This window comes from Epinephelus fuscoguttatus, linkage group LG4 (genome assembly GCF_011397635.1).
Source record: "Epinephelus fuscoguttatus linkage group LG4, E.fuscoguttatus.final_Chr_v1".
NCBI classification, from domain to species: Eukaryota; Metazoa; Chordata; class Actinopteri; order Perciformes; family Serranidae; genus Epinephelus; species Epinephelus fuscoguttatus.
Genome location: NC_064755.1, coordinates 29,915,321 through 29,942,283, shown reverse-complemented (window position 1 = coordinate 29,942,283; position 26,963 = coordinate 29,915,321). Strand labels below are relative to the sequence as shown.

At 41.4% G+C, this 26,963-nt stretch overlaps 1 protein-coding gene across 13 annotated transcripts in view; it reads right to left on the bottom strand.

The window, feature by feature from the left end:
* The window catches only part of LOC125887176 (pleckstrin homology domain-containing family A member 5-like), a 116,012-nt gene that overhangs the window by 63,153 nt on the left and 25,896 nt on the right, over positions 1–26,963 (bottom strand). Inside the window, exon 1 of one of the 13 annotated variants that reach the window (XM_049573812.1) lies at positions 1,797–2,315. The exons of the other annotated variants lie outside the window; for them this stretch is intronic. The gene's annotated coding sequence lies outside the window, so the exon portion shown is untranslated. Of the gene's footprint in view, positions 1–1,796; positions 2,316–26,963 lie in introns of those variants that run through there. 13 annotated transcript variants of the gene reach the window in all.

Genomic DNA, 26,963 nt, shown 5'->3' with positions numbered 1-26,963 from the left:
AGGTGTAATCATTTGAAGTGAAACCAAAGATTAGTAAAATTACTTCCCTGGAAAAGGACGCTAGTTTGTGATTGCAATGATGTTTTGCAGTCAGCTGAAGCGTTTGATGAAGGAGCACCCCGCCCCCAGGCTAAACACCACAAATAAATTCTGTGTGTAGGAAACATTGCTGAAACATCAGTGATTCCAAGTCTGTGGGAAACACTGAACACTGAGGACAATGTTCACTGCATGAGCTCATGGGGAAAGTGAATAATAAGTAATAAGGACAGCATGGCCGTTCGTTCTCTCCCTGTGGGTTTGACAAGTGTCATCCTAATCTTTTGGCTTTGTACAGTGATAGCAACACTACACACACACTAAACCACGCGTTACTACGCGTATGACGTTTAATAAATGAGGGGTTTTAATCAGACATTACAAACAACTATGCTGTGAGCACTGAGTGGATGCACTTCCTATTCAATCGATCAGATCGTACAGGCAGGTTCTTGACAACAAGCCCAGACAGAAATCAAAACATGAAGGATCAAAATGGTTCTCAGATTTGCCAAGACAGACAAAAACAGTGGCTAACTTTAAAGATGATGCTTCTGCACGGTCTAAGACGACACATGAGAGTTCAACCAAATAAGACAGCAGATATCATGCCTAAAACCACATATCAGTTCATGAGGAACAGGTTTAACTGCTTCCTGTCTGTTCCCAAGAATTCTGGCACCACAAGATAAAAAAAAAGCAAATACATCAAAACGCATGCCGCTTAGCAGATCTAGTGGATGTCTTCTGATCTAAGTTGGTTATTAAAGAGAGGACACAGTCTAGGTCACTGCGGGAGAGACAGTGGGCAATGGTATAATTATGGCTTAACTGACTGTGATTAACAGATAAAAGCTTTTAAAGATCATCCAAAACCACAGTGCAGTTCAGTCTGTCAGGAATAGAAAATATCATCTGACGAAAAGTGGAATACACTCCATTACAGTCAGGACTGCTTATAGCACAGTGATAGCCAACACTTCAAAGAAATGGAAATGATAATGCTGTTTACAATGACTGAAGACAGTATATTAACATTGGCAGGACCTCTCTCTTTTTATGACTGAGGACAGATTTGCATGAACTGCAGACTGCAATGAAATTTGGGAGAAAAACCAGAAAGTCCAAAGTATTTTCCCTGCAGGAGTTTGCTTTCACTGCTGTGCAGAGTCACTCGAAAACTCCTGGGGCTCGGCTTTAACTGACCAACAGAATATGAGTTTTTGAAACCATGAAAGATACAACTGTAATATGTGGTTTGCAATTTCCTTTTTGGCATTGCAGGTCCAAAGTGAAGCAGGGAAAAGGAGCTTGTTAACACCACAGCTTCTTTTATAACGGAATATATATGTGTAATTGAAGATTATATCACTTTAAAAGTCCACATATATGATAAATCATTCATATGCTGCTAGGTGAGCTCAAAATACAAGGAATCCTCTGACTTAGCAACACAAAGGTGCCTTGACAAAAGCCTGATAACATAACGGTATCACTGTGTGGTGCTGTCCTGTGCAGAAGACGCTGTTTGCACATGAAGCCATGTGAGGAACAAAACGCTGACTGGGAGCCTGGGAGCAGGGGCTGCTTATAAAACTGCAACACAGAAAGCAATCACAGGAGCTGCATCCACCTAAATAGCTTCTCGATAGCATCAACCATCACCGTCAGCACAAATAAACACCCCGAACACCTCAATCATTATCGCGTTAGAGCAAATGTCGCACACGTCGACAGCACTGCAGGATTTTACTCACAGTGAAAAGCTTCCATAAATGTCCAGGCAGGCAAACGTGAAGACAAACAAGCCACCGTTTTATCCAAACGTGAACGTCAGGTGTACCGACGTAAGAGTTTTCTTGTTACTTTGTGTTGGGAAGTGCGCTCGGTCCTCTGCTGCTGCTTCTGCTGTCCTCACAGGGAAGGAGCACTCGCGCTGACTGCTGCGCCGCGTGCGCCCCGTAGTAGAGCCACAGTGAAACCCGAGAGGCGATGATGTCACAGTCCGGATGTCAAGAAAGCAAGGTGGCCAGTGGCGCTTTTGTTATCCCCTCCCTGCACAATTACAACCGGAGCGGACAAGAGGATGCACACACGCTCACAGACAAGGAGACAGTGTGGTGACGGCGTCCTGGTGATGTGAATAAAAATAAATAATTAAATACTTTCCTCCACAGAAGCCGCGCTGGGTTTATTCTTAACAGGCAATTTACAAATTTCCAAACTCCTCCACACGTGGAACAAACGCGTGGAAAAATATGGGACACTCCAGCTCCAGCATAAAGGCATTATTACAAAACCGCATGGAAGAAGTGAAGTGAAACCATATCCTAGATTTAAACTTGTTCCACTTGTTTATGTGGGACTGTCTCCAGGCAGGTCAATAATATAACACATATATGAGCTTATTTCCTCAGTGAGCTGTTATTTCTGGCATTCACATGTGGGTAGCTCTGCACCTCCCTCAGCCCATTCTTTAGCAAGTCCTGACAAGGGGGCATGTTGAAAAATGAACCATGGCTGCACTGAGTGTTCTTAAAAGACTCACCCTGAAAGCATTTTTTGAATCATCCTGATAGAGTTGCGGTGAATTTGTTGCAAAACATTGTAGCCACAGTTCCAGGGAATTACTGTATCTTAGGCCCTGGTTTCCATTCGTGCCCGTTCATGTCGCTGCTGGAGCTTTGCTATCTGGCTGGAGCTTGTTAGTTTCAATAGGATGAAGTGAAGAGAAAGAACTGCATATCAAGTAGGTTCAGCAGGGAGCCTACAGCTATTGAAGACATGAAAGCCCGGACAATGACCTCGGCCCCAACCTAGAAGCCAAACAGCTCCTCCACTCATCAACCTGCTGGGTGTAGTCAATGGTGCAGGAAGACACCCAGAGACAGTCAATACGCTCTTAGTGGCTGCTTTTCTCTCCCTGCTCCCTCTTTTTAGTGATACTTTAACATTTCTTCACAGTATAGTGTAGCTCTCAGAGTCATGGAGTTTTAACAGAAACAGAACACAAATACTATATGTTTTTTCATGGATTGAAAACAGTGACTATTTTGATGCAGGTCATGTAAACAGCATATGCCATTTGAAGCATCAGAGGCATATTTAGATTAAGACATGGAATATGCTGGTATTATTCAGGTTTTAGGAGCATTGTTTGGACACGTACATGTTCAGAATATGTGTCTCAATTAACCCTTCCAGACGAAGACTGGCCAATCATAACTCAGCATCGGGTTGGCTCAGACCAGGGTCCGACAACAACACAGCTGTGCTCCATTGACTCTAATGTAGTCATTTCAGATTTCCTTCATTTTCAGGCTGGTTTTGTGGATTTGGAGCTAAATGTTGTGTCTGGGGCACGTCGTGTATTAATGATACTTGTTACCTGGAGAGGTTGGAAAAAGATATACATTTCTTCCCTGTTCCAAAACCAAAATCAAACCCTGAAAAGTGTAGGGTTAGCTAGCTAGCTACTGAAGATATAGCCTACTGAATGTATACACATGCTGCTTTTGCTTTTTAATGATTATAAGACTTCATAAGACAGACCTTCCTGTACAGGAACCAGAGAAGTTAAGCAGGGAAACTTTGCTGATATTCAACCAGCTGTGTGTCATCACATTGTGTGCAGATGAACGTTATTTGATTACCCTGGCAGCAGCACTGGGGTGAAGCCAAACACGGTTCACACACTGCACACACTGTGATGCCACACAGCTGGTTCAATATCAGCAAAGCTTCCCTTTATATTCATTGTCTTGTGTGGCGATCAGCAGTGATGTGGTGGTTCACTTTTACACTGTGATCTGTAGCCTATAGTTCGGCTTTAGCTTCTAACTATCTTTGTCTTTTTAACCTGTTGCTGCTGAGTCAGTTTGACATCCTGGATATATCTTTCAAACACAGACTGTAGACCCCTCTGTCTGCTTCTCTCTGGAATCACTCTTTCATTTTACCAAAAATATGATAATGTTTCTTCAGGGAGTGCAGTTAGTTACAGTGTGAGCTCCATGCTTACTGCGACAGCTTGTTGGACCATCGAAAAGAGGCGGGGCTTAGCAAAAGTTCAATTGGGGTTTTTGCCACAGTTTGCCACAGATGGCCTCTTGCCTGCTTACAGTCAGCTCTGTGTGTTGTACACAAACCAACTGTTTGTTAGGGTGTGGTAGAGACGCATGTCCCAAAGAAAAGCTCATCTCTTTGGTCAGACGCAGAGGCACACCTTCTTTTAAACATTATGAAAGTTTTGAATATCAAAAGATTTTTTGAAATTAGCAAATATCGCAACACCAACTTTTTCAAGAAGGTGGCTGAAAGGAATGAGAGAAGGCGGCTGCATTCACACGGTTCAACAAGTCTGACGCCAGTGGGAAGCTGTAAAAACAATCCTATCATGAGGCAAAGAAGTAAAACTGCACAAGTGGCTTTGGCTGTTCCACGCTTCCATATTTTGACATGATAAACAGCATGTTAGGGCATGTTAATTGGAGTCTGAATGGCTGCATGTAAACAGAAAAATTAGTGGAATATTGATTTTCATTAGCCACATAAACAGCTTAGTAGGAATATTGTCTTTTTCTGAATAATGTCAAAAACTTAATATTTTCTGCATGTAAACACAGTCAGTAGAGACGCATTACAGATATTAACACAATCAGTAGTATGTGAACTACCTTGACCAGCTCTGCTTTATAAATAATGCATCATGCTTCCATTATAAAGCCGGGGGGGGAGGGGGGGTACACTAAAACATTCAGTCCTTCAGCTATCCTTGTCCTCCAGGGAGGGCCTCCCAAGCTGGGGCTTGGAGCCAGGGGATATGACCACCACCTGGGGCACAGAATGGATCCATAACCCCAAGAGAAAGCAGAACGAGAGCAGGGAAAGAGTATCTGGAGGATATGTGATATGATATTTAGTGACCCAACCCATGAAAGATGAATCTGTGGCGAATAAGGAGCTTGTGCTCCAACGCCCACAAAAAAAGGTGTCAGAGGGGAAAGTCAAGGCAAGCTGTTTAGCCATCTGTGTGTGTGCTGTGTGTTGCCACAGGAGATCATGCGTTTTTCTTTATTCCAGGATAACTGGATCAATGTTTGCTGTCAGCATCCAAACCAAACAACAGTCTAGTGTTGTAAAGAAAATTCTTTCCACTGTCAAACCCTTGACATCGTTACAGAAACAGGACAGGGTGGTTACGGACAAAAGCGCATCCGTTTCACAGGTTTGATCCTCACAACAATGAGGGTTTTATCAAAGTATTCTCGACAGTGTTCCCAACGGCTCACTCATTCAGTCTGAGGGTGTATGCTAGCTGATTAAAAAGTAAATGTCACCATCGCAGCCACCAAGCCTCACTGAATTACCCCAAGGATACATCCTCAGGCTGGGTTCGAAATCACAGATGCGGTAACTTAAATTGCTGGAGGTGTTTTACATTTTGTGCCTCATGGCTAAAAGCGTCTTGTGGGGAGACCAAAAGCACTTAAGAAATCAGTCACGATCAACCCAAGCAGCTGAGCATTTGTTCTGATTACAACTGTAGGCTATTTGTTGTAATTTCCTTCTTATAAATTAGGAATTGAGCCAAGCTTAGGCTTAATAGGGGAAAAAATACAGTCTTTACACCAGTTCATCAGGCATTCAGTGGGAGTGGGAACTACTGTTCCAACAATCTGTTTAAGGAGGGGTGTACGACCATGCCAAGGTCAAACAAACTCTGTTTCATCTCAAACCAAAACTTAACTACACTCCATTTTACGGCTACACACCATTAGACTTTATGACAGAGTGAGGATAACATGGTGGGCAGGCTCAGATGTGTTGATGTTATCACAGCGGAGTGGTTTGGCTCCTGTCTAGCCGTCAAAGCTGAAGGCCTTGTAAAGTAACGATGCACTGTGTGTCAGGGTAGATAGAGCCCGGAACAATAGCAACACCTGTACAACATAATGCAATGCAGTACAATAGCCCTGCTGCGATATACAGCGCTACCTTTGAAAAGCTTATGTTCAATCTTTGTTTAGGCAGGAGGTGAGTCATGTCTGTGCTATTTTTTCAGACCATGGTTTGTTTTGATTTTATACTAAAGAGTCACTTTGTGTTCTGGCCTTATGTATACAAAACAGGTGGAAAGTATTTCAAGCACTAAGTATCATAAATCGACAGTGTGACTGGCTGAGGTGTGGTAATTCATGTACTGTTGTGGTGTTGCTTCTAAAAGCATTCATACTTTGAGCTGCAAAATATTCTTGTGTCTGAAAAACAGTTGTCCTGTGCGGCACAGTACAGTACAGTACAGTACAGTACATGGCAACAGAAGAACACAGCATAGTCCATGGTTGACGCTGACAAGTAAAAGACATTTAAAAAAAGACCTTTCTCCTGTACTGTGCATTGTACCAATTATCAATGAGCAATAGAGCATTTCTTTTCAGCTACAGTGTGCACTAGAGGCTTCATCCGGTTCTCAGCTGACAGATGCCGAGGAGAAGCTTTCAGACTCATTAACTGCCCACACAGAGTCACAGAGAGACGGGAAGGGAGAGGGAATCGCTAAGTGTTCACATGTTTATCCACTCTCAGAGGATCCTCTCCTACCTGCCCACTCACTCTCGTCTCTGGCTCTTTTCCTCTTCCACCTACACTCCCACGCTCTCTCCTTTGTCACTGAGGTGCAGGTTATTAAATGCCGGCGCTCTGAACAGCCGCAGGTACACTGGCTGCAGGCAACAGTAGCCTGAGGTTGATGGTGAAGAAGACAGCCGGAATCAGAGCGTTTGCCAGCCCTCTGCAGGGGCCTCTGTTCCAACTGAGTGATAGCGAAAGAATACTGCATGCAAAACACTTCCGTTACCAGCTTGTCTTCAGGGAGCCAGTGAGAGGATGGGCTGAAATGGCCACCCTGTTGGTGCATTGGTGTGTGAGTGTATAGGGAAAGGGGGTGTCTTCTGCTCCAATAATTAGCTGAGTGTGTCAAATGGAGCTGAAAAACAACAACAGACTCCTGGTGCCTGAGTGGTCATTATCCGCAGACACGAGAGTAAGACCTACTCACTCCAGTGACATCAGTGGATGGGAAATTACTTTATTTTTCTCAACGGAAGCCTTTGTAGAGGTCAAAAATACAATGCAGTGATTCCCAAAGAAGTAGAGTCTATATATATGTGGTTGTAGCTGGAGGTTTTTGCAGGTCCGTGAACGTAGCACAGGCAGAACTCTTTATTAGTGTTTCTTATTTCCTCAGCAGCAGTTTGTTGAGTTTAAGTCACAGGGTTTTTGATCCGTCGATCCATTTGTGGTTGTATCAATCAGAGCTGATCGGAATAAATCGATGGATTAGAGGAGAAGCTGCTGCAGAGACGAGTGACAGCAAACTTTACGGCCCATCTCGACACCACAAGGTGCACAGTTTACATGGGAACGCAAACGCAGTTTTGATCTTGATCAAACCTTCAGCACGTGTTATCATTCGTTCATTCATTTTTTGTAACCACTTATCCTAGGAGTCGCGGGTGTGCTGGAGCCTCCCTAAGCTGACACTGGGCGATAAGCGGGGTACACCCTGGACAGGTCGCCAGACTATCACAGTGCCAATACAGAGACAAACAACATACATTCACACCTGTGGGCAACTTTAGAGTCACCAATTACCCTAAACTGCTTGTCTTTGGAGTGTGGGAGGAAGCCGGAGTACCCGGAGAAAACCCATGCTGACACAGGGAGAACATGCAAACTCCAGCATGTGTTATTCAAAACACATTTGTAGGATTGGGATACTTTTGATTAAAAAAATAGCATCATCCTGATCCCAGCAGAGGGGTGGATTCAGGAACAAAACGGAGTAAAACTTTTAAATTGGTCAAATAAATAAACATTTATTATATTTTGCACTTGATTTGTTTAACAGTTACTGTGATAAAGTGAGTAAATTAGACATTAGGCTTCCTATTAAGCCATTCAGTATAGTACAGTAAAAAAATGTATGTTTTCCCTATAAAATAATCCCAGATAGCTGTCAAAATCAAACAAACTTCAAAATCAAACTTTGGCAGCACCTATGGGGATAGGACTATCTATGTTGTGCTCTGTCGCCGCATTAAGAGCACTGGTTATCTGGATTTGGTAATCTTGAAAAGTCTGTATCTGCTTCAGAGTGATCCGATCCAATGCTGCTTTGAAAAAAACAGTACAAAAGTAAGATGAATTAACTGATCCTGGACAGCACAACATGGGATTTCTAAATCTAGATCATTCTGATCCAGATTAAATTCTTTGAACAACTGGTCCCTGCTGATGATGCCATGGGATCACATGCATACCAATCTAGCATTTTTTATTTATAAACTACATTCTGCATTGAAACAATAAGTAACTCGAAATACATTCAAAGGTCTTATAGCTAATTTATGACAAGGCATGGCGTGCTCTGGGGAAGATATCAGCCATGATTGATGCTTTCTAACTTGCTTCCCAAAGAACAGAGCAGCAGGAAGAAACCTCCTCTTCCATCTCTGCGATGGAGACAAGGTTGTTGGGAATTGAGAAATCTCAACACAAGACAGGTTTTATTGTCTGCCTCGACTACAGAGATGAAAGCATTTGCATCCGATAATGAACTGAAAGTATTTCTCTCAAAACACCTAAAATGGCTGTGACTGCATTGCATCACTGTCCTAAATAAAAAGGTCAACCTGGAGAACTTTGGCTTTATCTTTAAAATGTCCTTCATAGTTCAAAAAAAGTAAAGATACTAAAGAGAGATAAGTAACTGCTCTTAACAGTTTTATTTATGACTCTTTTCCAAATGCCTTTTTGGAGGGATATATTAAAAGAAAGGTATTTACACTAGCACAATGAAGAAAAGACTAATTAGAAAAAAGATCAAAAGGAACGTGGCTAATTTTGCAGAGGCTAACAAAATGGACTAATCAATGAGGAAGTCAAACTCACAGCCCCCCCAGGCTGCCAGGAAGTTTAGGAGAGCTGGATCCTCTCGTGAATTACAACACCCCACTGACCATAATTACATGAGCAGGCCAAAATCACTGTGCTAATGACACACTGAAAATCGATGGGCTGTTTCGAGGATCTGGCTCATACAAGTGCAAGAGCAGACATGCTAGTTGGAGACGCAGGCAATGTGCAGCCCTGAGATTACACCAAGATGTTTGACTCACTCACAACAGTGACGAAGCAAAAGAGTGGAGGTTGGGGAAATTAGGCCTGTAGATCAGTGAACCCTCAGTGTTTTTCAAGCACAATGACCCTGTTGAGTGACATCACAGAAGGTCAGAAGAGAACAGAGGGGTCGGACAGACCCGCTTCACTGCTCAGGCTGCTTTGTGAGCCTTGGCAACACTGACAGCCACAAATTCCAAAGTTTGCAAGTCAAAACACCAATAGCAATGCGCTCTAGCATGAGCCCTCAGCTAGCCCAGCCCCCTTCAGCACAGCTCTGCCAACTCATGACTGCTTGCTTGCTGAGAGTCTTGACTTTCTTTTTCCATTAAATTCAGTATCAGCAAAGGGTACAGAGGCTCCCAACTGCAGTTGTCCAAGAAATATTCATAGATGCTTTACATGTTGGATCATAAAGCTAACAGCATCGGCCTGTCAACTTTGTGTTTACCACACTGAGGCAACCAAACACAGAGGTAATTATTTGGTTATGAATAATTTATGGTCGAACCGCACAAGATAAACACAAAAACCTTTGGGTAAGCACAGCATCAATCTGTGGGGCTTCAGTTTTGCAGAATGATGAGATAACTATGTTATACTGGGTCCTATGAAAAACTCATAAAAGTTGTTGGAGTCTGATCAAGTCATAAATGCTAAGCTCTGGGGCTAGCAGAGAAAGATCTAAAAAAAAATGGCCCTGCATATGAATACAACAGGAGGTACAGTAATGTGTGTATACACTAACACTGCAATTGCACTGGGAATATAGGTCTGTGCTCCCTATCATTGCTGCTAAACTGTTACTATGACACAGTGTCCACAAGTTCCCTTCCACGATTACTCCTGCAGATAGTATCTCATGCCCATTTCAGATAACTGTAATGATGCAAGTTCAGTCTGAGTTAGCTATTCATTTGGGTATACATGCACCACCTAACCTGATGATGCACCCTGTCATTCTCGGGCACGCTACAAATCAATCACACCTAATATAAAAAACCCTGATACTGTGGGTTTGCAGTAATGAATGCAGAACTTCAATTGCAGACTCAACTGTGAACAGTAATGACAAGGGATTAACCTGTGTGAGCAGTAACTGGGTCAAACGTGGGTTGACAATACATTCAGGAGACCCATTCAGTAGATATGCATGTCTCTCATATGAAATGGGCATATGAGAACATCATCGTGCTTGTCACAGTAGACATAAATGGTTTAATAATGCATTGGGTTGCAGAGAATAATGGACATAATTTTCATGTTCTCTAATGAAGGGATGGTATAATCCACCACATGGTTAGCTGAAGACATCACTGCTGCACAGCCATATAGAGTCTATGCGAACAACACAGTCCAGTACTAAAATAGCTCTGAATGCATGACAAACCATGGCATCTTATTCGCACAAGTGAAACTACACAGATCCTTTCAAATACACTCACACTTCCTGCAGGTAAATGCCAGCTGAGATTTAAGTGTTGTAAGTCAGGATCCACTCACTTTCAGCTTCCACAAAGGACACATAAAAAGATGCGCACAGTTCATTGTGAGCCTAATGAATGTATCAACTCTTGTCTTTGGGTGTAATGAGCCTGCTGGGAGTGGATAATGTAGGCCATGGTGCCGATTTGATAGAGCCAATAACACCAGCCCCATCCACAATGCACGAGGAGCAACTACAAAACTGATGATTATACAGCAATGGAGAAGCACAACGCAGCATGTATCATCACCCCTTCTGTCAGCTCATTCCCCTCCCGAGACCCTGCTGTAGTTTCAGATTGATTATGGAGAGCAGCCTTCAGATGCAGAATAAGCTTCTGCCGCACAAATGTCTGCTATATAAAGTACAGTGCAGCAATAGAGCTGAGACAAACTTTATGCTGTGAATGTAATCGACTATGGGCCTGAGGCAATATGTAAAAGATTAGTTATGTATACATTCACTGTATGACATTGATCTTCCATCTAAACAATCACAACTTTATCTTCTCAGCGAATGACTCCAGATCTGCATCAGATTTCCATTTATCACAACCAGGGGGACAATTTACTGCTTCCAAAGGCCCTGTGACTGCCTCCTTCACCACTAAAGAATGGAGTGAAAACTGTCTATTCAACTGTTCAGGGACTACTACACCATCACCCCACCATAAAAAGGCCGAAGTTTTATGACACTCACTTATCTAAAGACAAAGTTAATTGCCAAAATGCATATGAATGGGAACAAAGAAGTGAAATGGTAAAGAATTTCTTTTGAATTAGTTAGTCACAACCCCAGGACTGCCTCAACAGGTGCACCTATAGAGGGACAAGAGAGTATCATTGGTTAAGAAAGCGAGAGTCTGAGATGGCTACTATAGAGGCCCGATGGTGCCACAGAGAGATTGAAAATGTTTAAATCTCTTGTATTTCTCTCTGTGTTGTTGCTGCTGTAACTGTTTGTTCTAAATACCCTCTTTAGTACACGTTATGCGTGCTGCAGGAACAAAATGACTGTACTTATTTCAACAAAGCTCTTAAACATAAAAAATGAAGACAGCGAAATAGATACTCACTGTGCCCCAGTTCCATAATGCCTCTAAGCAGGTTTTGAGTATGCAGTGTGTATACTAAATTAATGCTTGACTTTTGAATGTAATGCACAGAGGAAACGAGGAGCTACTTGCAGTCACGAAAAAAGTGGGGGTGAGACAATTCCAGAAATATCATAGAGAAGACAAAAATAAACATTAAAACTTTTAAGAGATATTTTGCTTTTTCTTGGTGACGTTTAATTTGAAAGCTGGAATTAAACTGATGTCCACCAGCACCTGTATTATATGATTTCCTTGTGTTATGAAATAGTAAGCTGGTAAACAGTATATTGATTGCTTGTGTACTGACAGAAAAAGCAGTATACTACACAGATCATTGTATTGTACATACTGTTTGTTAGTGTTTAGAATGGAATAAGGACACAGAGACTATGACAGCCTTTTGGCCGTCCTTCTCCTCCTGCTGTCTGTGTTTTTCTTTGTATTTTAGCCACACGCTGTGATGGGAGGAGTCACCTGACCTGACATTATCCACCTGGGTTTGCCAGGCTTTTTAAGATGGCGTCTCATTCTGTCTCTTTTACTCTCTCAGTACCTTTACCTCTCAGCTTCCACGTATCAATCAACAAGGCCGACATAACTGACTTGCAGACTAAATGTGTCTCTATTAAAGGTATATTATGCAGGATTTAACTAAAAAATGCTATATATTTTCTTTTTACTTTGCTGCCGTTGAGAGGTTCCTTGGTACAGCGCACAAGTAGGGTCAAGACTTCAAAAGGTAGTGAACTGGTGCCAGACTGTAAGCAGCACGCATTCAAGAGGAAGCTACAAAAATCACAACCATAGCAAAACAAAACACCACGCAGACAAAGTTGTTCCAAAAGTAGAGTGGCTCCAGAGTTGGCTTTCACTTTCACTTTTGCTGGGGAGTGTGTTTACAAACAGTGACTAAAAATTCCTGCACGCCAAGCGGCAACCTCAGAGGCTTGAAGAAATGAACCAAATGCTGAAGTACCAACAAACTGCAGTTCCCTTAATGGCCACTTGAGGCTGGCTCCAGAAGAGAGTCAATCATCATAGATCCCCATGTTAAAATGCCCAACTCTACAGGAGGAATAAACATGTTTACAGCCTGGTACAAGAGTCTGTTTTGGTCTTATAGTTAATTTCAACATTCATGACAACTGTATGGGGGTTGAATTTTTATAAAACTCACTAGTTTATATTTTATTAAGGTTTAAAGTTATTAAGGGTGGGGCCGCTTGAGCTACAGGCTGTCTGTGAGGTGTCAAAACACCCCTCAAAACAGTAGCTCAAACCAATGGGTGACGTCACAGTGGCTTCGTCCATTATTTTATACAGTCTGCAAACTACATTTTTAAGTTAGTTTTGTCCCAGTTATGAATCAAATAGAGATAAAACCATCAATAATTAATCTGCAACTATCTTGATAACCAAGTTAAATTATTTTTAAGCAAAAGTTCCAAACATTAGATTGTACTGCATCTTAAATGTGAGGATTTACTGCTTTAATGTGTCTCATGTGACAGTGGGCCTGAGGAAATTGTGATTGGAATTTTTTCACTACTTACTCACATTTTACAGACCAAAAAATTAAATCAATTTAACTGCAAAAAATCTGCAGAAAATCAACAAAGAAAACAATAACAATAGAAAAACAAAGTTGGATCCTTTGTGGTCTCCCTCTTTGTGTGGGTCTGCCACAGCACAGGCTCACTGAGTTACACACAGAGAGAGAAATGTGGTGATAGTAGTAGAATGAGGTTTTGATACACTACCTAGCCTTCAGCAGTGTTGAGCATGCTCAGTAGGCCTGCCAGAGGGCCAGGCTCCTGCTTTGGCCTACTTCTGATAAAACCAATAATGTCATGGAAAGTTTCTTTGCACCAAGTGTGTGTGTGTGTGTGTGTGTGTGTGTGTGTGTGTGTGTATGTCACGCTGACAGAGAGCGTGTGACAGAGAGGAGTGTGTGTGTGCCCTCAATATAGGAGAAAAATCCAATCTCATCAACCACAGCCACAAACAAATAATACCACCCCTGGTGATGGGCATTATTGATCTGTCTATCATCCAGAACTTTAACAGGCAAAGATATGGACATACTGTAGTTGGAGGAAAAGCCACAACCGCAATAGCAGCTGAAGGAAAAAAAGACTTTAATTCCAGATCGACAGAGAGATTGAGCGAATGGCAGCACTTAAATGACACTGCAATGAAATGCAATAAAGGATCTGTTAAGCTCTAGTTCCTCTAGTCCCCAGGCAAAGATAGCTGCTAGCGTGAGCAGAGAGATGCAGCAGCACTGCCCGACTCAGACATCGGTCCAAGTGATTATAGAAAAGATGACCAGCAGAAGTGGGTCAGCCATGAGAGTGACAGAACAAGATACATCAGGAGACAGAGAGAGAAAGAAGCCACAGGAAGTTAATGTAAATATGAGTGTACGACTTCAGAAAGTTATCCGTGCTGAAAATTAGAAGGAGGGAGGTTTGTGTAAACAGCTTTTTATTATTTATTTTTTAAAATCTAAAAGACACAGTGCCTGTGATCACTCAGGATGATATTTACTGTGACATGAGCATTACCTTACAGTTATATGTGTTATATGTTGATTACAATCATAATTCTCTGAGGACCTTTTATTCACCAGATTCACCGAAAGCGCAAAAACACTCATCATGTGCTGCGGATTGTCAAATATTATCATCTTCAGGCTGCCGGAAAGCAAACAGCAGATGACTAAACAAACATTGCATGGACCACATATTCCAGTTCTTGTCTACAGTTTCAGTCATGTGAAGTAGAAGTGCCTTAAAGCTACAGTCGCTAACTTTTATGAAAATAACTTTGTGTCACATTTGCTGTCACTATGTCTGGAAGAAGTACATGAGAGAGATAATCTGTGAAGAAAAACATGTCCTTCCTCCTCTTCCTACTGCTTCTAAAGGCATGCACTAGAATCTACCACAGCACACCACAAAACAACCAATCAAGAGCCGAGGAGTCTCTAAGGCAGCTGTCAATCATGTCAATCACTTCTCATGAACTGTGGTCAACCTCTCAAAATAGGCACAATGATCAAATACGAATCAAAAATCTGTTACTGCATTGCCTGTTTCTATTCTATTCTATTCTATTCCTATGCCTAACCCTCAAATGCAGCAATGCAAGCTATTGGATTTTTTGCCAATATACGATATGCCGATATGTACCAACCTCTTTGGCCGATAAGCGATACTGATATATCCAATTTTTTCCCACATTATTTTAGTGATCATAAAGTCTCGTTTCTAATGGAATTAACATCATATTATGAGTGCATACTCTTATCATGATGTCACATCAGCAGATAGAAACATGAAATAGAATGCTTTTCAATGTATGTAACACTCATTCATTGTGCAAAAATAGAAAAAGCATGTTGGCCAATTCTGAGCCGATATCAGCCGATACCGATGACATGTCAATATTATCATGCATCCCTACTGATTATTGTCAGAAACAAATTTTAGTGCACCATTTAGCTGTAAAATAAGGACATTTGTGACCCAGCCACCGTGTTGGAAACAGTCAAGCTGAAACAAAACACCACCCACCAGATGGATTCAATTTCTTATTTTACAGCTAAACAGTGCACTAAAATATGTTTCTGAAAAAAATCTGAGGCAAGAAACAAGCAAAGCAGTAACAGAATCGAGATTCAGTGGTTCACAACCAAGGATCCAGGGACCCCCAGGGGTCATTGAGAGAATGCCAGAGGGTCCCAAAAAAGGGGGAATAGTATAATTTCTTTTTTTTAATTGTTTTTTTTATATAGTTATTTCAGGGTCCAGTCAGACAGCTTCATCATACTTTTTTTCCGGGCCTTCTGTAGTGCACCGTTACATCAGAAAGCCACAAAAGTGTGATTCAGTGCGTAATACAGAAGCCAAAATGAACCAATAAAATAAATGTAAATATAGATATGAACATAGAAAAAACTAAAACAAAAAAGAAACTGAACTACACATATGAAACAGAATGTTGGGGTGTGTCTTTGTGATACTCTCATCACTTAACAGACAAAGATTAAAAAAACAATTAAAAATAAATTACAGTAACTTAGAAGGACATAAATACACCTTGAACAAACAAAGAACGAGCTGGTTTAATGTACACCATCTAATTTTCTCACCTTTTTAAAAACGTGTCCGGTTGTAGTCTAATAGAAAAAGTAATCCTTTGTATTCTGCAGACATCATATATAATGTCCATACAATCGTCCACTGTTGGTATTGTTGGTTTTAGCCACTTTCTGGTAATGGCTTTCCTGCTAGCAGGAGGAACAGTATATTTTCACTATTTGATTCACTATAGAAGTGAGCCCATGTGAGTACAAGTCATACGAGCAACCATTCTGATCATGGGTTTCACTTCCACCACTGTAGTTGACAAGAACAGTATTCTGACCTTAATCATATCTAACAACTAAAATCCTCTCAGATGGAGGTCCCTGATGTGAAATCTTATCAAACAGAGGTCTGTGACCTAATGTGTTTCAATTTATGGGTCCTTGACACGAAAAAGGCTGAGAAACACTGTCTTCATATTTGATCAGCGCAGCCTATTTTATAGCTTGACCGCAGTTTATGAGCATGACTGAGAGCTGCGTTAGAGACTCCTCAGCTCTGATTGATTGTTTTTGTTCACATGCGGTGAAGCCATTAGACGCACTACACAGCAATAGAGCAGGCAGAGGAGTATACTTTGTTTTTCACAGGTTATCGCTGTCATTTAGTGCTGAGGGAATATTGTGACACTGAGCAAATATGAAGTTACATGGTCAGTTCTAGCTCTCTGAGACCTGTCTCACTGTTAACTTTGCTGTACAGTTACTGTGTAAGGTGCATAATCTAAGGTGAACCAAGTAAAATTGTACTACAACATATCAGCAACTGTTAAAACTTTACAGAAGACCTAAGTTCTGTACACAAAAACCCGACAAAAATACAAACTTCTGTGCAGACACAACAGCAAACAAACCAAAGAAATGGATTGGCTACAGCTTCCAAACTCCAACCTAACTGCTGTCTCATGAGCAAGCCTAATCCCAGATGTACACAGAGAAGGAGTGGTTAACTTGAGAAACACTGACACAGGACATGATTGCTCCACACTCACATGGAGTCATGTGCAATTACAGTTTCATTATGGCATTAGAGATATTTCTCCTCCTGCCAACAGGCTTCAGGAAAGTGCAGAGAGTCACTAACGGACTACTGCATTTGTACCTTACATGCACTTGAGTGGCTAGTTCTTACCTATTGGCTATTTTTAGTTCAAGGTGCAGATAAAGTTGTGAGTACAGCTAATAAATAAAATAAGAGTACAGGGCCTAAGTGCATCCCAAACTACTGGCATGTCCCCGCTGATGTTTCCCACATCCTGATTTGACACTCCATTATAACACCCTGTTAATCCACATTTGAAATGGGGGCAATCAATGCCACTCTAAAACAAGGGCTGGGCGTGTGTGGAGGAAGGCACAGCTGACAAATTGAGGACAGTTTTCAGTGCTGGGCAGTCAAGTGAGTCAGTGACTCAATCCAAAGGGAGCCAGGCACATTCATGTGTCTCTCCCCTTGTTATCTGCGGTCATATTTCTCATTCAGATCAACAAAGTCTGATTCTGACTTTATGGCATGAAGTAAACTTGCAAAGCCTTAAAATTTGGAGGACATCATCTCGAAGACAGGCTCGAGTATTTCCCATAATTGTATTTGCTCTATAAAACAGATTCCTCAGAAAAACAGGCCAAATTTATATCACTTTTACAAGGAGTGTCTCCTCTTAGGTCACCCGCTGCTGTTTTTGTAGGTGCAGCTGCATTACTCAAATCCTCGGAGAAAAAGAACAACAAGCTACTTCTGTCGGGGTTTAAATCCGTCAACTCAACAGCTCAGCACGCCTACAACCAAGCAGTCAGGTCCAGCTTATTCATGATTACTGTATGGGGATGATATTGTTTCATATAAACAAGCTCCATGAAAATCTGTTGTAAATTTCTCGGCTGCAGCCCCCTCCCGGCTGCAGCCCTCTGACCAACAGCTGCATGTGTCAGGTGTAGAGTTATTGGGGGTCACAAAGGCAATACATCAACTTCCCGACAGGCACATAGATTATAAGAAGGGAGGGAATAACTCAGAAAGGCAGAGGAGGGAGAGGGACAGGGAGTAAATTGGGTGAATGGTTCAACCAAGCTGACTGAACTGCCAAAACAAAATATAAACCAAAGGACAAATGCTGTCTACTTTTCCTGAAGGGAAGGTGAAACTACACAGACCTGCAGAAAAGATTCAACAGACATTGTTCCTGCAGTAACCCGGGCCACATGCACAGGGCAATCTCCATAAAAATAGAGTTAGCAACCGAGTGAGAAGCGGGGAACGGCAAGACAGTAGGAAGAAATGTTCCCTGTTGGACACACCACACTCTACTGTAAACACCTCAAGGTGAAATGCACCCAGTCATCCTCCTACTCTTGGCAGAGGCAAGGCTTTTTATTTTCTGAGTGAAACATCCACTTAAGTGCCACTTACCTGGATTGATGATGCAACAAGCACACAAAGTGGGGGCGAGGTGAGAGAGGGAGAAAGAAAAACAAAAAGTGTGCTATTAGTAAGATTGTGCAACATTGTCCAACACATACTGGAAACCTCTCCCCTCACACACAAACAGATTCATTAATTCATTTGCACCCACTCTGTAACTGAATTAAATCTTTTAATGGAGTACAGTTTCTAATTATAATTACAATGTCCACAGAGATGATGGATGTTGTGGACAAAATCCAACACTGCCCTCCAATGGTTACAATCATCAGTTACACAAAGCAGTACAAAATATAACATTAAATATAGCAACACAATCACATGACTCAAATAAGAATGAGGAACAGATTTTATGGAAATTACTTCAGTGCAACTTTGGGAGAACTGGTTCCAGTTTACCAAGGGTGTGAAACCACAAAAAAAAAGATATGAAATCCACTGATGAAAACAGTTTACTGGCACAAGCTATAATACTATGCAAGCTGTGAGATAAAACATCACATTTGAAATAAACTGGACTCTCCATTGAGTCAAACACAAATGCAACACAGACTTGTCCTCCTGTCATGTTAAAATTTTTAAAACAAGGTTTACACCATGCACCATGTCATGCTACATTGACGTCCTCTCCTGGCTAAAACCAGCAATTACACCCGGCAAGCAAACACTACTAGCACACAGGCTGACATCTGGTCTTAATCTCACTGCTTATTTCTCACTTTCAGCAGCGCAGTCAGCTTCCCCTACAGCTGGAAAAGGATACAAAGAAAAGCCCTTTCAAGAGACGAGCGAAGGAACGCAGGCAGCCATAAACAATTAGCCCCAACAGGAGGCCTTGGATGATCTCGGTAAATCTATGCATATTCATCAAAGAAATCAGAGAGAGGAAGATTTGTGAGCGCAGCTGCTTGACTGTTAAGACTCATCTATGTTTAGGGGGGGAAGGCTTACAGATAGACAGACACAAATCCAAAGCAGAAATGAGCCATTTTTTCTGTCAACTACCTTTTTTCCTCACATGCAAATATGCAGTACCAGCATCTTGCTTACTTTCAGACACGAGAGAGCCACACTAATCCGGTCATTGAATGCAGAAATCCCATGTTCACATGTTTCATGGGTATTTTTGTCAAACACACAAATGGTATTAAGTATGTATGTAAGTATCATACATATATGAAAACATGCTGATTTAACTTGGGACTTGTCTTGGCCAAATGCAAACCAAATCAAAAAAGTAAGACTGGTATTTGAGATGCCATTGGTTGCATCAGGCAACATACTTACACTAGTATTCCTTATATCAACCTGTGAAAAGATTTTATTTTAATTTTTTACACAATCATTCTTTCATGCATTTTTAATTCCCAAAGAAGCAGAGACATTATTTAGATCAAAGAACAGACAAATGCTTAAAACTCAATCAGACAATGTCAGAAACTAAACCTTGATCAAAGTATAGCCTACATTTAAGTTTTGAAAATATCTTCAATCCAATGAGGAAACCTCAAAATAATTCAGATCAAAGTGCCTTTCATCTCTCTGCTGCACACATAGATGTGCAACTCATTCTGCTAATGGCTGCGCTGGAGGAAAATAAAAAAAGCATACGTCACGTAGACAATCAGTCTCACGTACACGCACACAGCACAGGCATTGTCAAAAAACAAAAAAGCTTCCATGAGGATCTCTAAATAACATCAATTTCAATTCCCTCTTCATTCTAGGTCCAGGTGGAGTGTCTACTACTGGGGGATCTCCAGGCACCCTTTGGCTAATCTTAACATGTGTCCTCTCCTCTGAGTCACAGCTCAGCACCTATAGGCCTCCTCTCAGTCATCTGTTCTTTGGTAACCTCCAAAAAGAATCTTTAAAACTTTGCATGGCCTGAATCGCCTCAAATTGCTCAATACAGAGTGAATCAGCTGTTCAACTCCAAGGTCCAGCAGGGTCAATAAACTCCTAACCCCGCCATGAAAATGATGCAAGCTATTTTTGGCTGAGTTTATCCCTGATCTTATTTCTGACCATAATGTGAAGGTCAGCACAAACACTGCCACAACAGGGCGTCGGTGGCTTAGTGGTAGAGCAGGTGCCCCGTGTACAAGGCTGTTGCCGCAGCGGCCCGGATTCGACTCCAGCCTGTGGCCCTTTGCTGCATGTCATTCCCTCTCTTTCTCCCCCCTTCACACTTGCTGTCCTATCAATTAAAGGCTTAAAAATGCCCAAAAAAAAAAAAAACTGCCACAACATGAACTGTCACTGTGCTCTCTGTCTCTTAACCCCCTTGAGTTATCCACAAGACAAAACAAAACAATCACATCACTGCATGCTCTGAACAAACCCTGCAGCATACAACTCCCTCTATCCATAGACCTGCACTTCAGATACAGAAGCAGCCCCTCAGGTATCAGCACACAGAACTTTTAGGGTATTGACCAAAATAACTAGTAAGAGTTCCCAACCCAAGTAGGGGTGGGAGTCACCAGAGGCCCCACTATACGATATCACAGTACTTAAGTCATGATACAATATTATTGCTATGTTAAATGTACTCCAATATGCTGAGTATTGTAATAAAACATATTGTGATATACTGAGATTTATTACCTTTTTTCAACTGCAAATGATATCCCCATTGGACAACTTTGTCAACTTCTGTATTATCTAATGGCGGCACGGTGATGCAGCTGTTAGCATTGTCGCCTCACAGCAAGAGAGTTCCTGGTTCTAACCAAGGGTGGGGGAGCCTTTCCATGCATAATTTGCATGTTCTCCTCGTGTCAATGTGAGTTTTCTCCAGGTACTCCAGCTTCCTCCCACAGCCCAAAGACATGCAGGTTAATTGGTGACTCTAAATTGCCCATAGGTGTGAATGTGAGTGTAAATGGTTGTCTGTCTCTATGTGTGTCAGCCCCGGTGATAGCCTGGCGACCTGTCCAGGGTGTACCCCGCCTCTCGCCCAATGTCAGCTGAGATAGGCTCCAGCCCCTCCACGACCCCTAACAGGATAAATGGTTACAGAAAATGAATGAAGTTTTCAGTCTGTTCATCTCACTTTAGTCGTTTTTATTGCTGCAATATGTATCCATTGGACTGAAAAAGCAATTGATTATATTATTCTAGTGGGCAACAAAGCTTTAATTTGTGTTCGTAAAAATAAAAATTTATACAATAAAAAAAACAATACTTGGCTTTCGTGTAACTATACAACATTCCCCTAGTGCCAAGTAGTGTCAAAACTTCTCCAGTCAAACAATACCTGCATTCGATTGTCTTTATACCATAATCTAGAAAAGAATATTATTTGTATGGTTTTGCTTGCAGTCAATTACCACAAGCATTTTTCGATTTAATGTGATGTAGATAGTCAACAGTGCACATAAGGTGGCAGGTGGTTATTTGGTGGCATTTTCTGCAACTGATTGCTTCTATTTACATGATGGGTATCGAATGAAGTAGGGAAAAAAATGGTATCAAGTGAAGCACTCTATTGTATTGTAAGCACTTTAAGAGTACTTAACTGGTATCATAATTTTTGAAACGACACCAAGCTCTAATAAGAGGGATCCCTCTCCCAGAACAAACAGACATGCAATAGATGCTGTGTGTACAGAAAAGGCCAACGTCGCCAATGTCACAATCCTTCTTACCAGCATATAAAGCCCCTAGACATGTGCTCGCTTTCTGAAGTATTGGGACACACCATCTTGTTCGGGGAGAGAAAAATGGTCTTGGATTTCAAGGTCTTGGATCTTATTCTAACTGCATCCCACTCAGCTGGAAAACAACATTATTTCAGTGGGAGGTAACTGTCAAGTTAAGCCCAAAAAACATATCTGTAAACAATCGAAAGACACTCTGAGCCACTGATGCTGCTCTCCAGGCCTCAGCCGTGCCCTGATATATTGTACATCAATATCACAAATAAAGAGAAAGGAAGTGCTGCCAAGTTTCCAGTGTGTAAAGACCAAATGGCTTGCAGCCTCCAGGGTTCCCCTGCCTATCTTAATCTGAGACAGTCTACCAACTCACTTTTTTTTTTTGGACTCTACAAGATGCCATGCTATAAATACCAACTTAAATCTTCTTGAAGCAGTTTCTATGGCTGTTTTAGAGAGACATAAGTATGTGTACTGTGAAGTAGCCAGAGCTAGTCTTGAGCGGTCAGAGATGGTCACAAGCAGTAGCTTAGCAACGGTTTTAATCTAAGTTAGAGGTTGGCTGAAATCTATTGGACATCTTTGACCACTTTCTTGTTAATGGATTCATTCGACAAAAGTGGTTAGAGGCAAGGCTGGCTGATGCTGCAGTTTGGGCTCACTACGCACAATCAATGTATGCAAGTGCCTATTTCTGTGCCACTGACAGTATTTATAAGAGCTGAACAGGTCATATTTTAGACAAGAGATGAAAGCCAAGCCAACAGCAATCTTCTTCTCAAAGTCAAACATGCCTAGCAGGATAAATAGAGGAATAAACTAAACATCAACACATAATACTTTCGCTACTCTTTTTGCAGTGAAGAACACAGGCAGTAAAAGGACACCTCAGAGGAATATTCAAACCCAATTTCCAATTTCAGTCCTCCTTTCCATTCATTAGTTGATTAGAGTACTGCAGTATACCGAGGGAAACCCTTGCCTCACAGCTCTTCCTGCCAAATACCCGCGGGAACTGTGACATAGGCCTTTTCCGTACACAAAACATATGTAAACAGGATTAGCAGACTTCCATGACTCACGGATAATCAGAATCACCTTCAGTGTAGTTCTATATAGGCTAAAGGCAGCTAACCTAAACAAAAAAAAACGTCTGAGCGGCAGCATCCATTAATCACAGCGTTAGACCGTCCTTGAAAAGAGTGAGATGGAAAGCGGACAAATTCTGCAGAAAGAACACAGACCCAGATGGAGTTCTTCTTCTGTATAAACTAAACTAATTGTAAAACACGGCGGTAATTGAGATCCACTTAAAAGGGCAGAGGCGTGCAGTTCTGTTTGTTGAAAACAGCAAGTACAAAATCTACAAAGCAGCTTGAAACACTCGTGCTCTTTATGAAACGGAACAGAATGCTTTCTATAAAAACAAAACAAACAAAGAAACAGCCCTCTTAACTCAGTTACAGTAAAAAAGGAATGTCATACCTTGTTAGGTCACGTTAGAAGAACATAAAAAAATCTCTAGCGGTATAGAGAAATTAATTTTGCAAAGTCTACGTTCCACAAAAGCTTGGAAATATTCAACAATTGCTTTGTTGATTCAAAACAATACCGCGCCTTACTGCAAACTAGGATATGAACATATGAGCTTGAGAAACACGTAGGTGTACCACGTTAACACAAACAATCACTGTGTAAACACAGAACTGTGATACTAGTTGCATTATCACAATGTTTGATCACCTTGAGCAATTGGCTACTGTGTGATTCAATATCTCCATGCTTATTGCACCACTGATATGGGTGGTGACTGTTCAAGATTGCATCAAATCCACAGAAGTACAAATGAAGCAACAGAGCTCCCCTACGTTTGTGATAGGAGGTAAATACAGCTTGTGGCATGTCACTGCACATTTGAACACATTCGCAGCAGCATTAACATTGACCAATTTGTGAGAGAAAGTCAGTTGTTGATTTGTTCGACTGTCGCCCCCACATACTGTTTCCCATTTTGACCAAGCTACAAGTCTGCTCCTTCCTCTGCAGACACATTAATCTGTCCTTGTGTTGGTTATTGGTGATGTCACATCAGGTCACACAGTCAGTGATTTCATCCAGGAGGGAAATGAGCCCCTGTACACCTTTAGACTGTTAATTTTGTGTCTGGAGGCAAGCAACGTGAGTGTGATCGAGGTTCATAATGTGCAGCAATGACGTGTCACATTGATGCCAATAATTAATTCACAATTTGCTAGAAAAATTGAGGCTTAGCGACACGCTCTAATGCCCAAAACCATACTGCATTGAGGTGAGGTTTATTTTTTTTAGTTTGTGTGCAGTGTTGCAATGAGATGTGGGAGTATACGAATATAAAGCTGGTCTAATTTACACATACCTCTCTCATCTTACCCCGAGGAAAGCTCTCAACATGAGTCTATTAGTACCTCATTACTAGGATAACTCTGTTAACATTGCTGGAACATAATCAACAACCTCCTGGCTCAACATGGCTGCAGGGCTTTACTTAAAGACCGCTTTATGCTGGAACAATGTGAGGCAGAGAGCATGAGTTACAATGTTGTAACTGTTGTGCTTTCAAGTCGTGCACCACCTGAAATCGGAGATGCTGTAGAAAGCACCACAGTGCCTCCACCCAGGTTTGACAAAAAAGGTTTCAGGTGTGCGGTGGTCATCATGAGGACAATAAGAAACATGAACACCAAGGTACACAGTTACTCTGACAGATCCTGCCAAGCCTGGCTCCAAACGTGGACTCTAGATCTATTTCCCACAATTAAAAATCTGTCGAGCATGTCAAATAGGTCTGGGTGTTCTTTTGGTGAATGGCTGGCTCCATGGAAGAAACTGAAACTGGCGACATTATGAAGCTGAATCCGTATCAGTAGTTGCTAGAGCAACCATTAACTGATTAATTAACCAATTAATCTGATGATTAATGAATCAGTTTGAGTGATTTTGTAAGAAATAACTGTCCAAATTCTTTAATTACAGCTTCCTAAATGTTGATATTTTACTCCCCTGTGGCAGTAAACTGAACATGTTTGGGTTGTGGATGAAACAAGACATTTAAGGGCGCCATCTCGGGCTTTGGGAAACACTGATCAACATTTTCTAGGGGCTATACCCTACTCAAAATTATGTAAGTCAAATCAGATTTGACTATTTAATACAAATACTGAACTATTCATTCCTTTATTTCCATACAGAGTTTGAACAAGGTTCAGCTAGATGTTCAGTGTCATTGTGACACAGTGACATTCCCATAATGTAGTGACCAAGCTAACAGCACTAACAACAGATCAGAAATGTGCAACAACATTTTTTGCTGCCACTAGATATCAAACAAGACAGAGACTGTAGCATATTAAGTTGCTATGAGCTGTAAATTCACCACCTCTAAGCAGAGGGCAGAAGACCAGAGCCTAATTGGGTTTTGCAGCATCAAGACAAGGTCTGCAAGATTCTGCAACAACTTCTTTCCCCAAGCTGTTCGACTCCTGAACAGCCTGCGACACATCATATAGGTACATCCCCACCCCCCCCCTCATGCATAGTTAGATTGCACTTCTATTTATATCTATGTTTATTTAACTGGTCATTAATTCTGCTATGCACTTTAAATACCAGATGCTTCTTAGTCCAAGGGCCCTGCTGGAACTGTCCTTATATTCCACATGTGTGCTTTTATTTATCCATATATGTACATGAATATATGTACACATCTGTGTATATGCATGTATATGTATATATGTGTGATATTTATATATTTGTTGTATTTTAATCTTTATATTTTTATACCATGTTCTCTGTATGTGGAAACGACAATACAGTTGAACTTGACTTGACTTGACTTGACTTTAAATCCCTTCTTCCTCCAGGCAGCTGCCTGTATTGAAGAGCAGCGTGACAATGAGGAGCCCTCACTCTGCAGCCAAATCTGGGCACCGAAACATCCCCAGTACACTGCACACTGACAGGCCAAAAAGAAAAACAACTAACCCAACTGCTCGACTCGAAGGAACATCAGTCGGCTGAGGGGTCTCTGACTGATGATCCAAATCTCCGACTTTCAGGGGGCAGCCCTACATTTTTCACCATTTTCGGGCATTTTATAGAAACAACACCTGATCAATATCAAGAATATAACTGTCAGATGAATCCAAAGTAAAAATAATCATTAGTTGCGGCCCTAGTAGTTCATGAGTTCATCCAAAACAGACCCATGTTCCAAAACTGATTTTTTAAACAGCTGACAACTGCTAATGACACCATCGACACAATTTCAGCTTTGATGCATCAAAATGTTGCATTGGAGACACAGTTAACGACGATTATCTTCAGGTTTTTATGTACACAGTCTCTGGCTTTCACTCTAAGAGCAGGATATTTTCTGAAACAGTTTGTTCATCCTTTGTACGGATGATTCAACTGGGCGAGTTTGATGCCCAACCAAGCCTTGGAAGTGCTCCAAATGCCAGTCACCAAACATTGTCCGTGCAGAAAATGAGCGGGATATTAACTGAACGCCCATATTAAGCCTTCCCACTCCTTATAGTTCCCTATTTTTCCTCTCCTCCTTTTGGACATACATATATATAAATGTATATATTTTGTGGAGCATTATCAAGTTAGATAGCCACACTTAAACACCACCATTATCCTCAGACTAGCCTTGTGCCAATAAAGTAAAAAGTATAAAATCAATCTATATCCTGCATGATTTAAAGATGTTACTGAGGGCTTAAAGATGTACAAGCAAGCTCTGCCAAAAACTACAATACACTACTAGGTAAAAAAGGACCATGTTTTTGAGAACACTGCCATTTTGACTGTAGGTAGGGTAAAGCCAATTTTAAGTCTGGCGGTGAGCCAGCTTTAGTTCTTGGCAAAGAGCAAACTTCTTG